Consider the following 19,287-nt stretch of genomic DNA (forward strand, 5'->3'; position numbering starts at 1 on the left):
ACTGTCTGTCTATTAATAGACTGTTACAGCATGTGCATGTATTCCATCCCCTGGTTCTGCTTCCATGGCAACCATCTCATTATCATCCACTGGAGCGGAAATGTTAAGCACTGACTTAACTGTCCATTTACATGAAAAATTTGTTTCTTTGCATTTTACACAATATATTCATACAATGATAAAACGTATAGACATCACAATCAAAACATTGGTTAGTTGACATGAAATTAAATTGAAAACAATAAGCTAATTCTTTAAAAATATTTAATGCATGCCGTAATTAGTAACTGTTACTTTATTCTTTACAATTTTCTATTGGGTCTTATTAGAAACTGTGCAAAATTTGACTCAGCAGTAGTGGTGGTGATTTTGATTAATTTTAGTGAATCGATTCTTTTGATTCCGATTCATTCCGATTTATTCAGTGATTCGTTCACTGACCAGATTGTCAATTACACCTTTGTGCCTGCAGATGGCGCCAAATTACCATATTTTAGGTAATTGCATTGAACTGAAAGCAGTTTAATTATCCTTTATTAAAATTCTACTAAGAGACTTACACAGAGTAGGCAGTGTTAAAGCATCATAAGTTTTTCCCCACAAATGACAACAAAGCATATCTATCATACTGTGAACTGCTGAGCACGACTTTTTATCAAACTATATATAAAAAAAATAATAATAAAATACTAGCCTAAAAATAATTAGGAGTTTCAATAACGTCTGTATGTCATTGTAATGTGTTGTCATCACTCACTTTTATTTATAATTCATCCGTCCCCTTTTCTTGTTGAACGAGATACAGCTCCTTCTCCCGGGCAGCAGATAATCGTTCATGATGACTGATTCATTCATGCTATTTGCGAACGAGTTTACCAGTACATTCAGTTCATTCACGACACAAACAAAATGACTGACTAGTTCAGGTAAGGGGTGTATTCGTGCAGTGGTTTAAACCAATGATATCCTCCTTCACAGCCTGCTCTCTAATACTACTGGCTCACGCTGAAGACAGTCTTTACAAGCACGACAAATTATTTGTGTTTAAATGTACGAAGATACTTTAAAAATAGAGTTTAACACCATAATATTTTTCACCATAAATGGCAGGTATTATTTTCCCTATAGTTTGTCAAATGCTGGGCTCAATTATTACCAAGACAAAGAAAAAGTTTTAAAAAAGCCGAAATATCTTACACTGTGCATCAAAGCACAACATTTCCATCTGTAATTTATGTAATTTTTACTGTACATCTTCAGTCATCTTTACACATTCATAAATTGTTGATAATGTTTTGAGAATACCAATAAACTTGTCTTAAGTGCATTTCACCCCGTCTTTCCTTGTTGAACGCGACTGACTCACATGTCATTCAGTTGTTCAGCAGATCTTCGTTCACGAGTCATTCGCAAATGAGTTTATTAGTATATTGAGTTCGTTCATGAACCACCTCTCATCTCGTTCAGACTCAAATGACCGACTAGTTCAGTGAAGGAGGGGCGTATTCGTTCAGCGGGTTGAACCGATACATTTAGAAGAAAAGGTTCCATATAGAACTCAAAAGGGTTCTATCACCCGCTTCATATTTGGAACCCCAAAATGGTTCTGTATAGATCCCTTAAGGGTTCTTTGAGCCAGGTGAAAAGGTTCTATATAGATCCTTTAAGGGTTCTTTGAGCCAGGTGAAAAGGTTCTATATAGAACCTTTTAGGTTCAATTGGTTTAATTGGTTTTTGTTTAGTTTTTAAATGTAGTTTTATTACCAGAATAACGTTTAATGGATATGTGAATTAAATAGTTCATATAGATACTATATCACTAAGAAAGTGAAATAACCATATAAAACACATTTAGGTATTATTTAGTAAAGTATTTTTAATAGTTTATAAGACGAATAATAAATAACACAATTCATAATGCAATAGTTATAACAATTGACTTAATAAATCCACAGGTTTGTAATAAGCTAAAAGTAGTAATATTATATATCATATAACATTAACCATAAATTAAAATTATTACCATAAGTAAGATTAATAAATAAGTACAAAACTAAGTGAAAAATAAATTAAAACAAATTACCTATGGAAATTTGTTTAACAATTTTATCACTGGGGCAGATACAGAATAATTTTGTTTCCACTGGGGTTCTTTCTACAGCATGGCCATATTGTAACCCACTGAATGAGGTATTTTGAATACAACAAATTGAACAAAACTTTACTTCAGCAATCTCCCTGTTGTCATTTTAATGCCAACTCTCTGTACTCTCTGAGGGGTCTGGACACCATATGAAAGATTAGGTCGAGGATGGATGTGCTAAACCCTGTAAGTAAGAGAAACATGAAATAGACATGATGTCAGTATGCAGTGTAATTAAAAATGGAAAGTTATTAATAATTAATAATTTCTTAGTATCATAAAAACCTTGATGCAGTACAAAATAATGGGAAAAGATATACCTTTTATGTCATTGTTTTTAGTTAAAATGTCCCCTTTTGACTTTCACTTGTCATGGATCTGATGATGTTGGCTGTCACAAATGCAGAGGCAGGACCCAATAGCAGAGTGCAAAAACAGTAATTTATTGAATACAAAAAAAACAAAAAAACAAGGAAAAAAAAAACTCCCACAACGGGGAAAAAAATAAACATAAACTACCCTGAGGGGGGGAAATGGTAATCGAGGCTGGGGCAGAGGGAAACAGGACCGACCAGACCGAAACAGGAACCAGACAGGGGAAACAGGACCGACAGGGAATAAACTAGACCAACCGACTGGACACACAAGATGAACTGGCCCTGGACAGCACACATGATGAGACTAAAATATGGAGAGAAATCAACAGGTTAACAAGACAGGGCAGGTGTGACTAATAAACTAATAATGGGCAAACAAGGAGGCGGGGTATGACGTAAGACAGAGAGACATGCGGTGATACAGAAACAAAACAAAGCCATGTGCTCTCACAAGACAACACCCGAGTGGCATGAGCGCACTTCGCCAAGACAATAAGGCTATATACGCCCATGCCAACCGACAAACAAGACGAGAGAATGCTTAGCAATGGTAAACAAAGCGATGCCATGCATTCACACTATAAACTAAACCTGAGCATACATCACGAGGCAAATGCCACACGATGCACGTAACAGGTGAAAAAACAAGACAGGACACCTGTGTGAGAATTTGGCCACACACAAACTCAAAATCTCAGACCGAAATGTAACGGTGGCGAACACAAAATAGCTATTTAAACAGTTAATTCAATTAAATGAAATAAATTGAATTAAAAAATTCGGGCGCCAGACAGGGTTGGGCCTGTCAAAAATAAATTTTAGTCCCAGGATAGCTCTTTAAAAGCCTTTGGCCACAGCAAAATGATACACCTTTTAGGAGAAAATACACAAGTGGCTGTGACTCAATGCAACAGACGACAAAAACAAGACAGGACACCTGTTTCACAGACATGTGAACAAGTTTCACAGACATGTGACTAACAGAAATGGAATAATGTGTCCCTGAACAAAGGGGGGGTCAAAATCAAAAGTAACAGTCAGTATCTGGTGTGGCCACCAGCTGCATTAAGTACTGCAGTGCATCTCCTCCTCATGGACTGCACTAGATTTGCCAGTCCTTGCTGTGAGATGTTACCCCACTCTTCCACCAAGGCACTTGCAAGTTCCTGGACATTTCTGGGGGGAATGGCCCTAGCCCTCACCCTCCGATCCAACAGGTCCCAGATGTCCCCAGGCTCTTCGCTGGCCATGGCAGAACACTGACATTCCTGTCTTGCAGGAAATCACGCACAGAACGAGCAGTATGGCTGGTGGCATTGCAGGAAGGGTACCACATAAGGGAGGAGGATGTCTTCCCTGAAACACACAGCATTGAGATTGCCTGTAATGACAACAAGCTCAGTCCGATGATGCTGTGACACACTGCCCCAGACCATGACGGACCCTCCACCTCCAAATCGATCCCGCTCCAGAATACAGGCCTCGGTGTAACGCTCATTCCTTCGCCGATAAACGTGAGTCCGACCATCACACCTGGTGAGACAAAATCACGACTTGTCAGTGAAGAGCACTTTTTGCCAGTCCTGTCTGGTCCAGCGAAGGTGGGTTTGTGCCCACAGGTGACGTTGTTGCCGATGATGTCTGGTAAGGACCTGCCTTACAACAGGCCTACAAGCCCTCTCTCAGCCTATTGCAGACAGTCTGAGCACTGATGGAGGGATTGTGTGTTGCTGGTGTAACTCGGGCAGTTGTTGTTGCCATCCTGTACCTGTCCTGCAGGTGTGATATTCGGATGTACCAATCCTGTGCAGGTGTTGTTACACGTGGTCTGCCACTGCGAGGATGATCAGCTGTCCTTCCTGTCTCCCTGTAGCGCTGTCTTAGGCATCTCACGGTACGGACATTGCAATTTATAGCCCTGGCCACATCTGCAGTCCTCATGCCTCCATGCAGCATGCCTAATGCACGTTCACGCAGATGAGCAGGGACCCTGGGCATCTTTCTTTTGGTGTTTTACAGAGTCAGCAGAAAGGTCTCTTTAGTGTCCTAAGTTTTTGAACTGTGACCTTAATTGCCTACCGTCTGTAAGCTGTTAGTGTCTTAACGACCGTTCCACAGGTGCATGTTCATTAATTGTTTATGGTTCATTGAACAAGCATGGAAAACATTGTTTAAACCCTTTACAATAAAGATCTGTAAAGCTATTTGGATTTTTGACAAAATTATCTTTAAAATACAGTGTACTGAAAAAGGGACGTTTTTTTTTTTTATTTTTTTGCTGAGTTTATGTCAAAAGGACTGAAGCCTGTCAACTAAAACATGAGCTCATTTATGTCATTAAGTGAGTCTGCTTTTTTATTACATCAGTTACTCCTGGTTGGAGTCTTCCATAGATATTTAGTTTATACGTAGGGTTATGTTCTACCTAAGATTAATGATGCAATGCTCAAATATTTAGTAGTGCGTAAATTGTGACTTAGTGCCCATTTACGCCACAACTAGGCTAAGTTAAGTGCAACCGGCCAGAACTTCAGAAGTGCTCTCTGAGTTAGGTGAAGGTCTTTGCTAAAAACCCATGTTCAATTAATATGCTTAATATGAAAAAATAAATACATAATTATTTTATTTTTGTAAATTACAATAAAACTACAAACACCAAATACTCACAAGTAGAAAAATTGAAGCATTTCCATCACTTCCTTTCTTTGACATTAGACAATTTACATTCTCTTTAATCAGTGCGTTGTGCTTAATTCAATGTTTGGCTTTGATGTGCTCCTGGAAACTTGTTTTGTTTTTTCCATTTTTCTAGGTGGAAAGAAAAGTAAATTATAACATAACCTGTCAGCTGTTATATCAGGATTACTAAAGAGATGTTAGTAATGATTCAAGTTTGAAATGACTAGCCTCCTGGTGGAGAGTATTGCAGGCCTGGATGAAACAGTTTTGTCGACTTTTTTTCTTTGTGCTTGTTAATATTAACATGTAAGTCATAAATGACAAGGAGTTAGGTCAAAATAAATAAAAATAATATAAAATATATCAACAAATACATTTCTCTCAGTGACCAGGGTAATATCACCCTCTCAGGCTTTCAGCTCAACCGACTTTCCATGACAGTTGACATTTGAAAAAGGATGATCGCGCATTTTTATCACTTGTGCGAGTTGCGCATCTGCAAGCGCGCAGCTTAAATGCGTCTTAGTGCTATGTTGTTTGCTCAAGTTCAAGTTTTTGATGTTTATGATAAACACAATTTATGCATCTGTTGTTGAATTATGAATCAAGAATAGGCTGTACCATAGTCTGTATACTGATACTGAGATAAACTCGTCCTCTAAAAGAGTACAGTAATTTATCCTTTTCTAATTAAACTCGAAATTGAAAAAGTAAATTGGAAGTTTTATTTTTCTGCAGTATGAAATGCTTGCTAATGCAAAAGTAATGTAGTGTATTGTTCAAAACTAATTATAAATAAAACTTTTAATAATGTAAATTAAACATACTTATACATGCATACATACTCACATTAAGCAATTGTCAGCCTAAAGAACCCTTTTGTACAAAAAGGGTACTAGCTGGCCTAGTCTGTTGTGATTGGTCAACCACGTAGTGCGTGTGTCAGAAATGTAACCATAACCGAGTTTCAGCTCCTGAGTCTTCCTGAGCAGCTGTAAACACTACTGTAACTATGGTAACAGTGGCGTTGGTTTTTGCCGTACCAGCTCTAGCCTGAGTCCTATGATGTAAGTTTGGAAGAACAAGATGATCGACCCGAACCACCTTCGCAAACACAACTTGAGCAGAATGTTTCACAGTGGTAAGTTTTAACTTTGTAGCTTTCTCACAAGTACACTGTTGATTATTGTGAACCTAACAAAGCTTCATGTAAAAGACACATATTGCATCTAAGTTAGTCATCTTTTGCTGGAATGGTTTTGGCCGAACTTTTTTCAGCCGAGATATGAACGGAGAACAGAGACTTACTCCCGGTTGGACATTACCGGGTGTATTAGTGAGTTAGTGAGCAAGATAGCTGTGGACAATCGTGGATAGTGTCCGTAACATTACAGCTTGTAATTATATAATTACTTAAGACTTTTGAGATTGACCATTTTTGTTACACAGTTTTAGTTAAAAGCCGGCCCACAGCTGATTAGAAAACCCTTACCAAAACAATAACATTACATAGCAAGTTAGTCGAGCACTACTGTGGATTGCAGACGTAAAATGACCGTTTGTAAAAATAAATCAATCTCCACACTTGATCACTATTCATGAAAGTAAGAACGACAAATAATCTGCTTAATTCTACACAACTGTAGGTAAAAGTGTGTAGAAGTTTAGCTCAGTCGACAGCATTTGTGGCATAATAATGATTAACAAAAAAAATTATTTCGACTCATCCCTCCTTTTCTTTAAAAAAAGAAAAAAATCGAGGTTACAGTGAGAAACTTACAATGGAAGTGAGTGTGGCAAATTTTTGGAGGGTTTAAACACAGAAATGTGAAGCTTATAATTTTATAAATGCACTTGCATTAATTCTTCTGTTAAAACTCATGTATTATTTGAGCTGTAAAGTTGTTTAAATTATCATTTACAGTCGTTTTAGTGTTTTAGGGTTTGTTGACATCACATCGTCATGACAAAGAAGTTGTAAAATTGGCCATAACTTTTCACAGAAAAGGTTAGTAAGTGATTTCATCACATAAAAATCATGTTTGCACTCATACTGTTTATGTCTTTTACTTTTGAAAAAGTGAGTATTTTAACGTTCAAAAATTGGCCCCCATTCACTTCCATTGGAAGCGCCTCAATGGAATCTAGATTTTTGCTTTTTTTAAAGAAAAGGAGGGATGTCAAAATTATTATTTTTTTTTAAAAGTAAGTAAACCCTAGGATTTAATAACTGGTCAATCCTCCTTTGGCAGCAATAACCTCAACTAAGAGTTTCCTGTAGCTGCAGATTAGACCTGCACAATGTTCAGAAGGAATTTTGGGCTATTCTTCCTTACTGAACTGTTTCAGCTCATCCATATTCTTAATGTTTGGTGTGAACGTCTTCCTTGGGGTCATTCCACAGCATCTCTATTGGGTTAAGGTCTGGGCTCTGACTTGGCCACTCCAAAGGGTGGATTTAATTTTTTTGAAGCACTTCTAGTAGATTTACTTCGCTGTTTAGGGTCATTGTCCTGCTGCATCACCCAACTTCTACTGAGCTTCAGCTGGCACACAGCCACACTGACATTATCCTGTAGGATATGACAGGATGATGATAAGTCTGCATACAGAAGGGAGGTTGAACAGTTGGCTGTCTGGTGCAGTCAAAACAACCTGGAGCTGAACATGCTTAAAACAGTGGAGATGATAGTGGACTTTAGGAGGAACACCCCAACACTGACCCTGCTCACCATTCTAAACAGCACTGTGGCAGCAGTGGAGTCATTCAGGTTCCTGGGCACTACCATCTCACATTGAATCCATTGTGAAAAAGGCCCAGCAGAGGTTGTACTTCCTTCGCCAGTTGAGGAAGTTCAACCTGCCACAGGCGCTGCTGATACAGTTCTACTCAGCAGTCATTGAGTCTGTCCTCTGCACTTCAATAACTGCCTGGTTTGGTGCAGCTATGAAATCGGACATCAGAAGACTACAAAGGACAGTTCAGACTGCTGAGTGGATTATTGGTTTCCCCCTGCCCTCCCTTCAAGATCTGTACACTTCCAGAGTGAGGAAAAGGGCTGTAAAAATCACTCTGGGCCCCATTCACCCAGCCCACTACCTTTTGAACTGTTGCCTTCTGGCCGGCGCTACAGAGCATCAGAACTGTCAGGCACAGGAACAGTTTTTTCCCGCAGGCTATCCATCTCATGAACAGTTAAAACTGCCCCATTGAGCAAAAATGTGCAATTCACAGCTTAGTCTATTTATATTTATCCAACATACCACACCTCTTCTGCATTACATTCCCTTAACAGATTTGTATATATATATATATATATATATATATATATATATATATATATATATATATATATATATATATATATATATATATATATTTATATACACTACCGGTCAAAAGTTTTGAAACATTTGACTGAAATGTTTCTCATGATCTTAAAAATCTTTTGATCTGAAGTTTGAAATTAGTTTTGTAGACAAAAATATAATTGTGCCACCATATTAATTTATTTCATTATAAAACTAAAATGTAATAAAAAAAAAATAAAAAAAGATTTCGAAATTAATGACTTGGTCCAATTAATAAAGAAAAGCAGCCAATAATTGCATAGATGGGAACCCCTTCCCCTTCCTCCTGTTTAAAAAGCATCCCAGGGTGATACCTCAAGAAGTTGGTTGAGAAAATGTCAAGAGTACATGTCTGCAAATTCTAGACAAAGGGTGACTACTTTGAAGATGCTAAAATATAACACAGATTTGATTTATTTTGGATTTTGTTTAGACAAAACATAATTCCCATAGTTCCATTTATGTTATTCCATAGTTTTGATGACTTTACTATTATTCTAAAATGTGAAGAAAAAAAAAAAATATAATAAAGAATGAGTAAGTGTTTCAAAACTTTTGACTAGTAGTGTATATATATAGTCTTATTGTGTATTTCTATATATACATATATTTTCTATTTGCTTTTTATTTTTATTTTATTTTCACTTTTTCAGTTTTTTTTTTAAATTATTATTATCTCTGTCTTGTTGTTGTATTGTTTGTGCACTAGAAGCTTCTGTCACAAAGACAAATTCCTTGTATGTGTAAGCATACTTGGCAAAAAAGCTCATTCTAATTCTGATTCTGAATTCATTTTCCCCTCGATGATGTTGTACTTCACCATTGGGATGATGTTTTCTTGCTGGTATGCGGTGCCCTTTTACGCCATACGTAGTGCTGCATGTTCTTTGTTGTAGATCTTCTGAGATCTCTTTTTTTGCGAGCCATGGTCCATGTCAGCAGATGTGAATAGCAAACTCAAAATGTTTGAGTGCTTTTTATAAGTCAAAGTAGCTCTAACCCACACCTCCAATCTCGTTTCATTAATTAGATGCCAGGTTTGCCAACTCCTGACTAAGTTTTTGTTGACGTCATTAGCCTAGGGGTTCACATACTTTTTCCAACCTACTCTGTGTTTTAATGATGTATTCAGTATGTCATTTGTGTGTTATTAGTTAAAACAGACTGTGCCTGTTCATTATTGTAACTTAGATGAAGATCAAACCAGATTTTAAAACAAATTTATACATAAATGCAGGTAATTCCAAAGGGTTCACATACTTTTTCTTGACACTATATATATATATATATATATATATATATATATATTACTAATCATCACTGAGTACTTAATATAGTAGAAAAGACCACAGCAGTCATAACCGCTATTATAGATCTCATTTTCCTTAACCTTTGCAGCCTAATTGCGGAGTTAAATGTCAACAGTTGTTTTTACCAAACTAGAAACGAATGAGGATTAACTTACATGAGACAAAATCATGCAACTGGAAACATACACAAACACACTCATAATACACGTATAGCACAAAGAGTCACTGCAAACTGCAAGGTCTTTGAAAGGTCAGTCCAAACACAGAGAGTGTGTGACACTTATCTATAGTACGGTCAGTTAGCATATGTGCACCAGCGATCAGAGGCCATCTGGCTCAAAGTACTGGCCCTGCCTCTGACACAGCTCCAGACAAATGCAAAACAAAAGGCTGGAAGGATTCTGCTTGCCCTGTAACATAAACCCATTTTGCCTTTGAGCACCTATTTAAAAACTTAAAGGGCAAGTTGGGGTACTTGAATCCGGACTCTGACTTGGACTTGATGGTCTCAAGTGCAACTTTATACATAAATGGATAGTTGCACCCCTGATATTGTCATATTGTTTTTCTTTAGTTGTGAACTTATTTGAAGGTTAAAGTAAGTTAAAAAGGTTGAGGTAATGGCTTAGTGTTGAGTTTACAGTTGCAATTTGAATTCAGATTCATAAACAGATTCACTTCCAGTCTCGACATGGACTCAGCTGTTATGGATTTGGTCTTGAGTCTATTTCAGCCCACTTTGGACTCGAACTTGACTCAAATTTGATTAAAGAACAAGGCCTAGTTGCAGGAAACCACCTTAAGATAAGAAAACCCTTATAATTGCAAGTGTATTGTCACTAAAGGTTTTATTAATTTAAGGGGTTTCATGCAATTGGTCTTGACTCAGACTTGACTGAGATGGACTCGAACCCAACACTAGAAAATAAGCCAGACAAATAGAACTCCATATGAAAAACACACATTCTGTAGCATGTTGGGAAATGCAGTGTGTGCTGTTGGTGGCAACAAAACATCAGTATTTTAGCTGGAGTCTCTACATTTACAGTTTTAGTAGGAGTTTGCTAAAAAAATACTAGTATTAAAGGAATATCCCTGGTTCAATACAAGTTAAGCTCAATCTACAGCATTTATGGCATAATGTTGATTACCACCTAAATTAATTTTGACCTGCACCTCCTTTTCTTTTTTTTTCCCTTTTTTTTGGGGGGGGGGGGGGGATTCTCCCCAATTTGGAATGCCCAATGTGCTCTAGGTCCCTGTGGTGGCGTAGTGACTCAATCCGGGTGGCGGAGGACGAATCTCAGTTGCCTCCGCATCTGAGACCATCAATCCGCGCATCTTATCACGTGGCTTGTTGAGCACGTTACCACGGAGACCTAGCGCGTGTGGAGGCTTCATGCTATTCTCCGCGGCATCCACGCGCAACTCACCATGTGCCCCACTGAGAGCGAGAACCACATTATAGCGACCCAACGTCGAGGTTAACCCAACATGACTCTACCCACCCTAGCAACCGGGCCAACTGGTTGCTTAGGAAGCCTGACTGGAGTCACTCAGCACACCCAGGATTCGAACATGCGACTCCAGGTGTGGTAGTCAGCGTCTTTGCTTGACGATGTAAGTCAATGAACTGTAAAAGACTATAAAAATTATGATTTAAACAACTTTACAGCTCAAATAATACGAGTTTAACAGAAGAATTAATGTAAGCGATTCTATAGAATTATAAGCTTCACATTTCTGCCTTTAAACCCTCCAAAAATTGGCCCCATTCACTTTCATTTTCCCCATTCACTTCCATTGTAAGTGCCTCACTGTAACCCAGATTTTTGCTGTTTTTAAAGAAAAGGAGGGACGAGTCAAAAATGTTTTTTTTTGGTAATCAATATTATACCACAAATGCTGTTGATTGAGCTTAACTAGTGATAATTTACCAGCCAGAGGTGCGTTTCCCATACAATGACGTAACTCACTTCACCATAGTACGATGCATTGTTGAAGACATTAGCTAGTCTCGACTGTTTCCTGAAACCGTAGTAACTGTGTTGGACATCCATAGTTCGAACCATATTGATTCAACAGTATAGAGCTGTCGTTAATGACGTCAGAGGGTTGAGTAATAACTTCTGCGAATATTAAATTATATAAGCTCGTTTAAACATACACCAAAAGCCATTTAATGTGAGAAAGCTGCTGAAGACAGGAAAGCTGCATTCCCTCTACATCAAACTTCAGGGTTCCCCAACGCACTTGAGCACATATGCACATGCGCACTCTTCAGAAACATATAAACGCCATTTATGCGTTAACATATACACATAAAAGCTGCATTCTCCGACAGAAAATGTGTGTGATAAAGCGCTTTCTCTTAACAGCCTTTAATCCCTTAAATGGCTGCATCCGTGTTTACGTGACATCATGTTTAAGAACAGCGCTTTTCTGCAAAACCCTGGAATGATGATGTCCACACAGCAAACTAACAAAGAATTATGCTTGTAACCACAGGTGAAGAGCTGTAGTTCTAACCACACAACTTTGCGATGCTGTTTGTGAATGTTCGTTGGAACTACGGTTTCTGGAAACACCAAATTGTTGAACTATGTTTGTAACAATGGAACTTGCGACCATAGCTGGCTAACAATGCTTTTAAGAAATGCACCCCAAGCTGAATAATCGGCCAAAATTTAATATTCATGTACTCAACGTTGTCAGATTTCTGGGTTTGGAATGTCAAAGTACTGTTAACTATAGATTGTACACTTCTATAAAGGTACTTGGGAGACCATATTCTTGCATACCCATTTGCTCTGACAGCAGAAGAAAAAATCTTCTGCTATATCACAATTTTATCGAAATTGGCCTTTTAATAACCCATACAGTTCATCTGCTAGTATTAACCCTGTTTACAACAGGCAGCCACTCTAGTGTACTTTACCGACACTTGTATAATTAGCTCGCTATATCTCTAGTTTGTCATCATAGCCTACATATATGTAAACATCTCATCTTGTGATATATGCTAAAAGAGTGACCAATTGATCTGTGGATGGATGTTTTAGTGAATTAAATTAAACTCTTGCATGTTACTCGTCCGACATTGTTTGTGCTACGGACACAAATGAAACGTCAAATCATGCAGCTGGTTGAAGAGAGGTATGTGAATTATCTTTCGAAGAAACCCAACATTTCTATATGGTGGATGATAAAACATGCAAAAACATCCAATAGACTTGCACTGATGCACTTGCCATCTAGAGACCAGAATATCATACATAGAGACTTTGGAGGTGGAAGATTTTGTTTGGGTCAGTAACTAACTACTTAGCAACCACCAGAACACCCTAGCAACCACATTTCAACGCTCACAAAATGACTTGGAACACCTTAGCAACTGCATAGCAGCTCACTGGTAACCACTCACAACATCCTAGCACCCTTGTAGGAGTATAAGCACAAAAATCTGAGTTGCCACTTCTTGCTTGTTTGTTTAGTATGATTGCTGCCCACTTGAGTCTGATAATAAAATTGGACAAATAGCTAATAATAAACAACATACACCCAAGGTGCTCAACAACCAGCTCTCTCTTTAAGCCAATGTGTATTAACTGACAGCAAATTGAAGGAGAGAAAGAGAGTGAGAGAGACTGGTTGAAAGATGATGAAATGTCTTGTCAAGGTGACCACAAAGAGCCAGTAAACACGGAGCGACTCTAAGCAGCTCACAAAGTAAGGTTAAAGTGTGGGCTAACTGTGCTGAATTACCCAGAATACCACTCTGAGACATCTTATACAACTACCATATGTTGCTGGGAATCAAAAGTACACACAGCGCGTTTATGCATCTTTTGCTCCTTTCCATTGCACTACATAAAAGCTACATGTCCTGGAACACAGGGCGGGGTGTAAAGAGATGAGAGTGACTCATTTGGTTAAAGAGATCATTACAGGCTGACATTTCTCCAAGGGGAAATCGAAATATCAGCCTCCACATGCTTTTGAAAAATAATATGGTAACACTTTACATTAATGTTCCCTTTGTTAATATTTATAAAGGGCTCATTAATGACTAATAAGTAATTTACAAATGCTTTATAAATGATTAATATGCGGTTATAACAAAATGCAAAAAAGAGTGACTTTCGTGCAATACCTGCCCAATAGTGAGCCATTTTACCCTTCATGCTATAAATACATATTCAACATTAGGAAACTATGAGAATGCACCTTTATGTAATATGGACACACATGAAGAATTTATTGAGAAGTCGCCAATATTAGAAACCTGTGTACATAATGTACAGTATTTTTTAATGGTCATCAGGCTTTATTATATGATGTATGCTGTGAATGAGCATAAAGAGCTGAAAAGTGTTTTTGCAGAGGACTTTAGGTAACTAGAACTAGTTAAAACCATTCTTTTGACATCAATGTCACAAGGCAAGTCACAACACAAGTGAGTCAAGACATTACAGTAATGAATATAAACATAATACCTCATTTTTAATCTCACTATAATCATCTGTTTTTGCTGAATTGTGACATAAATCATAAATTGGGGTATTTTATCATTTTGATTAATAATATCAACTTAAGGGGGCCTGGGTAGCTCAGCGAGTATTGACACTGTCTACCACCTCTGGAGTCGTGAGTTCGAATCCAGGGCGTGCTGAGTGACTCCAGCCAGGTCTCCTAAGCAACCAAATTGGCCCGGTTGCTAGGGAGGGTAGAGACACATGGGGTAACCTCCTCGTGGTCACTATAATGAGGCTCGCTCTCGGTGGGGCGTGTGGTGAGTTGTGCGTGGATGCTGCGGAGAATAGCGTGAAGCCTCCACACGCGCTATGTCTCTGCGGTAACCTGCTCAACAAGCCACGTGATAAGATGCGCGGATTGACAGTCTCAGACGCGGAGGCAACTGAGATTCGTCCTCCGCCACCCTGATTGAGGTGAGTCACTACTCCACCACGAGGACGCATTGGGAACTGGGCATTCTAAATTGGGGAGAAAAAAAATCTACTTATTCGTGTTGATTATTATTCATGTTTGATGTATTATTCATGTTGATGATTTAATCCTCAGTATTAAGCATTTATAACTATATATAATTTATATTGCATGAAAAATGCCCTTTTTGCATGTTGTTATAACTGCATGTCAATGATTTATAATACATTTGTAAATAACTTATTAGTCATTAATGAACCCATTGATAAACCCCAAGCAAAGAGAACCTTGATGTAAAGTGTTAACAGTCAAGTTAAATATGGGAGACCAGGGTTAGCTGTCATGCTTTTTACTCCAATGAATATTTCTCAGTATAGGTAGGTTTATTTTTGAAAGTCAATTTCAGAGTAGACACAAACTTTAAGTATTTGCAACAAATAAGCTCCAGAATATTTCCTCCGTTATTTCCCAGGAAAAAAGACAGTTCATCTGACGCATGTTAGCTTATGGTGAGGCATGTTGTCACACTACATGGGGTAAGTTGTCAGGGGCCCTGACATTAAATCGCATAATGGCACAATTTAAACAGTAAAGCAATGATTCATGAAACATACAAAAATGTAAAACACATGTAATAACAGCCCAATAAATATGTGACAACCTGCCCCAAACTGAGATAATATACACTTGTTCTGGAACACAGTTCAACCTTTCAGTTCAAATCTACCTTCATTATATTCTTGACTCATACCTGAATGTATGCTAGTGTGGTTTTATTGTGTTTACTTGTTTACCTAACATTACAAAAAATGGATGATATTGGAATTGTTGTTTGGGGGGATAGAATACACAAAAAAATGTTTCATTGAAGAGGGTTTTGAAACCAACATGTAAAGCCACTGCTAGAGAAGTAATTGGACATTTGACTCAAAACCTTATCATTACTGAGAAATAGACCTTGTGACAACTGGCCCCGGTCTCCTCTAATTAAACAAGACAAAACACAAACAGCATCTTGTCATATGGGTCATGATGACATTTTTATAATGTAGCCTTTGGCAAGTACACAGCAAACCAAACAGGCCTTGGCTGAAAAATATAAACTCGGATCATAGCTAATGCATGTCTGCGATGAGGTAAATAGGCTTACGTTCTTTAGGTCACATTTAGACAACTATTCATTTGCTAAGTGAAGAATATTTCTAAACTGAAGCATCAGATTCAAAATAATATTTATGATCATGTTGAATGTTATTGATAATGTTACTGATAATGGTTTTACGACTAATAAGGTGCTGTCTCTCTTGCACAGACTGAACTTTGGCCCATCAGAATTACAGTGTAGATTTTCTTATTACATTAAGCTCAAACAAACCATGCAATATGACAACAGGAACATTTGGGTTTTTAAGGTAGATTTTCCTCCTTATGTGCATCAATTCACTTCATACTCTTAAAAACAATGACATGTGACAGTATCTATATTTTATGACTGGAACATCAAACAAATGTTAACTGGCTTTAATTCCGCAGTAATATTGGACATTTCAATATGGGTGGCTGTTTGTGTCCACTGATGTTCATATAATGCAAAACTTGTTTGTAATAAATGTGAAAACACAAATCAAATTGGTATGTTTGCTTCTCAAGTGCAAAAAGCATATCTATAATAATGCATATCTTTAATATAATATTAACAATCTAATATTCTAGATTAATTGTCTCACTTACCAATAATGAGCAGCCCTACAGAGAGATGTTTTCCTTGTCTCTGTGCATCATGTTTCGCAAGGACAGAACAGGTGTGTATCAGGGCATCTTCTGTCTCTCTCTCTCTCTCTCTGTCTGTGTGTGTGTGTGTGTGTGTGTGTGGCAGCAAGTAACAGACTGTACCAACTTCAGCACACCAAGGGGGAGGATGGAATGAAATCAGATTGGGTTATTGTGCTCAGAGCTCCACCTACTTGAGTAAAGTGCAAACAGCATCCAAACAGAGTACAGATCAGAAATGTGGTAGACTGGGACTTATTCTCATATGGGGAATTTGTCACAAGGACTATATATAAGTAATTATAAGGTTTTGAGTCAAAAATGTTTGCTCTTGCAGTGGTTTTGTATGTAGGTTTCAAACATTTACAGTAGTTCAAAGCTGTTGTAAATTATAATATGAATTTTGTGAATCAAACTAAAATTCCAGTATCTTCATATTGTTGCTATAAATGTTGAGTAAATAAGTGAATTCAATAAAACCACACTGCCATACATTAAAGGAATAGTTCACCTAAAAATTACAACTCTGTTATCATTTACACCCCTAATGTCATTCCAAACCCATATTACTTTTATGATTTAATGATATTTAGTACAGACACATTGGCTGAATTCAAGACAATGGCAGTGCATAGTAACTCACTTTAAATCTTAAAGGGATAATTCATCCAGAAAGAGTGTTAAGGGAATAAAGGTAGCATTAAGGTAATCCATAAGACTCCATATGATTGGTGTGGGTAAGAATCTGATCAATATTTACATCCTTTTTTTCTTTTCTTTTTTCTTCTATAAATCTCCACTTTTACTTTCACTTTCAGATGTAAAAAGTGTAACTAAACAGGCGCCACATGTAAATTTCAGATGTAAAAGTCAAAGTGGAGATTTATAGTTAAAAAGGACTTAAATCTTCATCTGTTTCTTACCCACACCTATTGTATCGCTTTTGAAGATATGAATTTATACACTGAAGTCTTTTGGATGAATTTTATGCTACTTTATCTGCTTTTTGGACCTCAGATTTCTGGCCACCATTCAGCTGCATTGAAAGGACCAACAGAGCTTTTGTGTTCAGCAGAAGAAAGACATTTATACACATCTGGTATGGCATGAGGGTGAGTAAATGATGAGAGAATATTCATTTAGGGTGAACTATCCCTTTAATAAAACACCCAAAAGTGTCATAAAATTAGTTCATTCATCATATTCCAAGTCTTCTGAAAGCATACAAACACTTTAAACAGATTATAATATAAGTCATTTTTCACTATCAAATCAAATCATTGAGCAACTAATTTTATAAAGACCCCCAATCAAATTGTCACATGTGTTTCAAATGTCATTTTATCAAATTTAGTAATTACTATTTCCGCTGACCAAAACAATTGTTTGAAGTTTTTGTTTGTTATCTTTTACAATTTTAGCATTTCATGAATAGTTTTGTATTTCATAATGTTTTAAGGATTACATTTGGCTGAAAAAATGCACAGAATTGTCAGCTCTAATCTACTTATGTAAATTACCAACAGCCACCAATTAGAGTGCAGATCAGAAACGTTGTAAAGCAGATCGGGGCTAGTTGTCTCACTTGGAAGTTGTCACGAGGAGTATATTTCAGTAACTACATGGTGAACTTAACAAGTAACCTACCCTAAGAAATATTCACTGGAGTAGACAATAAGTATGACAACATGCCCTGATCTCCCCTAATTACATAAACAAGTCCTTCAATCATGGAGGAAAAAACACACTACAGTATGTCTTTAAATTGTATACAGGTATAACCAAGTATACTGTACTATAACAATAAAAAATTACAGAAAAAGCTTCACTGTTTTCTTTATTTACATTTCACAGTACAGGTAATGGTACATACTATGATGGCATATCAGTGCCACATTAAAATAAAAAAAGATTAAGGATAAAGTAATGTCTTGAGAACAATCTCATAATAGGCCACTTACAAGAATAAAGGCATACAGTTCTGAGAATAAAGTCGTAACATTGCGAGACTAAAGTAGTAATATTTTTTATATCAAAACCATACAATTAGAAGATTAAAGGTGAATAATGTAGAATTATTTTGAAAAATGCTGATTATCACAAAAGCAGGCTGCCGAGGCAGCAGCCTCATCGGTAACACTTTACAATAAGTTTGCATAGTTAATGCCTTAGTTAACATTATTTAATGCATTAGTTAACATGAACTAACAATGAACAACACTTATGTACAGCATTTATTAATCTTGGTTAATGTTAATGTATACATAAGCTAACATATTTCTTAACATTAAAAAGGTGTAAATGTAAACATTTCTAAATGCATTAGCTAATGTAAACTAACAATGAACAACACCCTTTTACAGCATTTGATAATCTTGGTTTATGTTCATTTAAAGATATTTAGTTAATGTGAACTGACAAGGAACAGCGCTTCTTTACAGTGTTTATTAATGTCAATTTATACAAAAGCCTATAATAATACATTTCTTAACATTAAAGGTGCACTCAGCAACTTTTTTGTTTGTGTCATCTTGGACTTACACTGACACCTAGCAGCGTGGATGCAGCATCGTTTAAAACCAATCGTTTTTAGTTACAGATGCCTTTATAGAAATTCACTATTTACAGTCAGCCATGTTTACTTTAATCAATGAGTGAAAGTGTCAAATAACAGGACGGTTACTGAGATTAAGCAAGTAGTTTTCGGCTG

General features: G+C 37.0%; 1 protein-coding gene across 1 annotated transcript in view; it reads right to left on the reverse strand.

The window, feature by feature from the left end:
* Positions 1-16,624, reverse strand: part of LOC127425729 (cAMP-dependent protein kinase inhibitor beta-like) — a 40,779-nt gene extending 24,155 nt beyond the window's left edge. Inside the window, exon 1 of the mRNA XM_051671993.1 lies at positions 16,539-16,624. The gene's annotated coding sequence lies outside the window, so the exon portion shown is untranslated. The remainder of the gene's footprint in view (positions 1-16,538) is intronic.
* Positions 16,625-19,287: the final 2,663 nt, after the last annotated feature.

The sequence above is a fragment of the Myxocyprinus asiaticus genome, chromosome 34, assembly GCF_019703515.2.
Source record: "Myxocyprinus asiaticus isolate MX2 ecotype Aquarium Trade chromosome 34, UBuf_Myxa_2, whole genome shotgun sequence".
NCBI classification, from domain to species: domain Eukaryota; kingdom Metazoa; phylum Chordata; class Actinopteri; order Cypriniformes; family Catostomidae; genus Myxocyprinus; species Myxocyprinus asiaticus.